The 4,314-nt window shown below is 40.6% G+C and overlaps 1 pseudogene; it reads right to left on the bottom strand.

Annotated features, from left to right (window-relative positions):
- The window catches only part of LOC105819952, an 18,118-nt pseudogene that overhangs the window by 12,921 nt on the left and 883 nt on the right, over positions 1-4,314 (bottom strand).

The raw sequence follows: 4,314 nt of genomic DNA, 5'->3' as shown, positions 1-4,314 counted from the left end.
CAACAGGTAGTTCCTCTCAGGTTAACAGATTTTCAAAAGGTTTCTACATACAGATCCTTTAACTAATTCTATCTATGTGAACAAATGGTTATAAAATCTTTCAAAAGTTAACTTCTAATTTCTAGGGTAAATTTATCACTTAACAGAGGGGTTAAACAGAGATATGTTGGCTCCATATTTATTAGGTTATTGTGAATGGAGACAGGTAGTCTAGAGTGTTTAAACAAGAGCTTTGCTTCTAGCCATTCGGGCAGCTGTCTGTTCCGGGGGGCACTCCATTGTCAGCTCTCATCCTGTAGTTTTTAACAGATTTGCTTTGCTTTACAAAGCAAATCCAAACCTTTAGGTCTGAGAAACGTGGCGCCTTGTGGGATACAGCCGCTACTGGCTTTCAGAGATGCCCTTCCGAGTGTAACAGCATTCGAAATGCAAACCAACACGTTCACATATTCCTTCAGGGCAAAGGTCTGCAAAACTCCTAAGACAAATCCTGTCTGCAAACACATCTATATTAATTCATGCAGCAACAATTAAGTACATTCACATTGCTGTGCAACCAATCTCCAGAACCCTTTTTATCTTACAAAAATAAAACTTCTGTACCCATTAAACAACAGCTCCCCATTCCCCCTGTCTCCAGTCCCTGGCAACCACCACTCTACTTTCTGCCTCTGTGAATTCGACTACTCTAGGTACCTCATATAAGTGGAATCCTACAGTATTTGTCTTTTTGTGACTGGTTGATTTCACTTAGCATGATGTCTTCAAGGTTAATCCATGTTGTGGCACACGTCAGAATTTCTCTCCTTTTTAAGGCTGAATAATATTCCGTAGTATGTATTTACAACATTTGTTCATCCATTCATCCATCAGTGGACACTTGGTTGCTTCCACCTCTTAGTTATTGTGAATAATGCTGCTATGAATGGCACCATTTTTTAAAAAGGTAATTTTTTTTACTGTGGAATTATCTTGTCACTTTTATTGCAAATCAATTCACCACAGACATGTGGGTCTATTTCTGGATTTTCTATTCTGTTCCATTTCTCTATATGTCTATACTAATGGCAGTACCACACTGTTTTAACTACTGTAGCTTTATAGAAAGTCTTGATATCAGATAGTCTGAACTCTCCAACACTGTTCTTCTTTCCAAAATTATTTTGGCTAATCTAGGTCTTTGCATTTGCATATAGTTTTTAGAATCAGTTAGTCAATTTCTACCAAAACACTTGCAGGAATTTTGATTTGTATTACTTTGAATCTATAGATGAATTTAACAGATATCTGTCAGTTCAGGTGGCTATAACAAAATACCTTAGACTGGGTAATTTATAAACAATAGAAATTTATTGCTCATAGTTATGGAAGGTGGGAAGTCCAAGATCAAGGCGTCAGCAGATTTGGTGTCTGGTGAGGGCCTGTCCCTCATAGGTGGCACGGGACATCTAAGTGTATTTTTCTTATAATCACGAATTGATGAAGTTGCATTGTACACAGTCATGAACATATGGAGGTGGAGAAGTTATCAGAAATCCTTTAAGGCCCCTCCAGGAGAAGCTAATTCCAGGAGATCAGGAAAATGATTTAAGAAATCCTTACAGCCCCTCCCACAAAACAACTTCTTCACGATTCACATTGGAAGGTTCTTTTGTCTTGGTGGGTGAGAGAATAGAGAAGAGGGAAGGGAAAAGGAGAAAGATACAATGGGCCAGGCTCTTGGGTCAAGCACAGAAATCTTGCATCATGCAAGAGTTGCTAGCAAACAGCAAAAAGCCACGAGAAAGATGCAGAGGCAATTACAGAATATATCATGCTCAGTTTTTCTCCAAGTCAGTTCCACACCAAGCAGAAAGTCAGTTTTTCTGTCAGTGAGCAAAATGTCCTCAAAACCCTAGCGATCCTTTAAAATGATTGTGAGGTGGGGGAAAGGAAACAATTTCCAAGTTACTTGGCTTATCACTCTAATGGCTTAGAGAAATTTTGTTAATGGTGTAATGGATCAAAAAACTTTAAATACATATATTTGCTTGGAGCTGGGTTGTTTCACCAAATTACTGCAAATAAAATTACCGTGTGTCTAAAAAGAAAGCTAGTAAGTTCCAAAGATCCTTGCTCCCTACGATTTCTCAATACATGTATTTTTTCTTTGACATCAGTTGTTCTCCAGATCCTAACTCCATCCTCACCATTATTTACCTACTTCCAGTTCTTTCAGGAGTATCTCTCACTGTGAAATCAGATTGCTTTTCTTTGTACTATTCTCCTACTCACTCAGAACCACATTGGACAAGAAGAAAATAGTGCAATTTCAATGCCAAAATATTTTGTTCATTAACGAAATGTTTATGGAGTACTTAATATGTGCCAGGCACTGTTCTATGCACTGGGGATATCAGCAGTGAAGCAAAGTCCCTGCCCTTACATTCTGCTAGGAGAGACAGACAATAAACCAATAAATATAACATATACCTTGGTGATTGGTATTACAGAGCTAAACAAAGCAGGGTAAAGGGGAATAGAGAGTGATGAGTTGGGGGTGGTAAAATTGATTATTTTTAGTCAGGGAAATATTCAATTTAACAGCACTCATATACTGATTTTAATTCTAGGAAGGCTGATACTGTCATAATTGTCTTTGTTTTTCACCTGGCTTCAGGCTTGACACACAGTAGATATTCAATAAACCCAATGGAAACAGTAATATACAAAAATACCTACATTCTGCTCTTGAACTTGGACATGTCTTGATATCACATGGATGGATCATGATTCTAGTCTATATGTTGGAAATGCAAAGTCCAGACTTTGTATTTCTTCTTCAGAACTGTTGATAGCTAATTCTAGCAGATCAGCAAAAGCAAAAAGGCAGGGGTCATCAGTAGTCACTTTCCTCCAGGCCCAAGGAGGCTATTATCTTCTCATCTGTTCCTTAGCTTCATCTCGGGGCTAAGATCCCCAAAGAAGCCTTGGGTGGAGTCATCAGTTAAAGAGTTTCTGCAGTCCAGTTAATCAGCAAAAACACAGCAAATGATGAGGGGCAGTTACAAAATGCTTCAGGGATTCATTGATTCATTTAACAATCATTTTTGAAGCAACTACTCTGTACCAAGAACTATGTTGGGGTGGAGCAAATTATTTCACCTCAGTCCAGAATCTAGCCCTCAGCCACTTTAGATTCAGAAAATCATATTGTTCACATACTCAGAGATCAGACTTTTGATGACAGACTACCTGTAATTAACTATGTAATTAAAATAACCAGAAAATGCTAATTCATTCATTTCTACAGTGATTTAGAATACCTCTAGCTGGGCCTGCTTCTAACATTTGTGGTGTCAGAGCAAGAGTATAAGTGGAGGCCCATATAGCATAGATCTAAATATTTAAAAGTTTGAAATCATGCTAACAGACTGCATACATATATGTATATACGTAGAAATTCCATCTTCCTAACTCAACAAATATACCTCGTAAATGACCTAGGAGGCCAAGTGACTTGGAGTTCCTTGCTGGAAAGAAGAGGGACAGAACCCCTTCTCTGTCCCACACCACAGGGTGGAGCCAGGCCAGACACCCCGGTTCTGTTTACATCCTCCTGCTAATGGTCCCTGTTTGACTGCCCCTTGTGCCTAGGGATGAGCAACTCTGCAGTGAGGTTATCCCCAGGAGGGAGGCCAAGCAGGCCCTGGCAGCAAGCTCAGGACATTTGTGCAGAGAACTTCAGAGTGTTCTATAAGGGAATGGGGATCTCCAGATGTGTACCCTGTCCCTTTGGCCCCATGGACTCCTTAGAGGAGGAGAACCAAAGCAGGACTCTTAAAATGGGATCCAAGGCCATGACACAGGGCACCCCCTGCCCACTAGTAAGGCACTGGGAAGGCAAACAGAATGCTGCTGGGGAATTAGTCCGAAGGAGGGTGGTTCACCAGCTCTGGAGCTGAGGCCTAGTTGACCATCCCTCAGGGCATAGAATACCCCCTGAACCAAGAAGATACTTGTCACCCAAATTCAGGTGTGTATCTCCTGTGATGGAGCTGACACAGTTTCCTTCCCCAGCTCCCTTTTCTCTGAGAGTCAGAGGCTACGAAAGTCCCCTGCAGACCAGGAGAATACATGGGGCTCACTACAGGGGGCTGCTTAAGCCCAGAGCAGGCACCTTTTTTAAATTCACACAAAGTGCTGTATAGGGTAACTGGGATCTGTTGCCAACCCATTTCCAACTATGTGGTCTGGGTAATTCTCAGAGCTCTGGAGCATCCCTTGTAGTAGACCACAGGGACTTTTTTTTCTTTTTTTCCCTTTTTTAAATTA

Source organism: Propithecus coquereli, unplaced genomic scaffold (genome assembly GCF_000956105.1).
Source record: "Propithecus coquereli isolate 6110/MARCELLA unplaced genomic scaffold, Pcoq_1.0 Scaffold50, whole genome shotgun sequence".
NCBI classification, from domain to species: domain Eukaryota; kingdom Metazoa; phylum Chordata; class Mammalia; order Primates; family Indriidae; genus Propithecus; species Propithecus coquereli.
The sequence above is the reverse complement of the archived record's forward strand: the minus strand, read 5'-3'. Positions and strand labels throughout refer to the sequence as shown.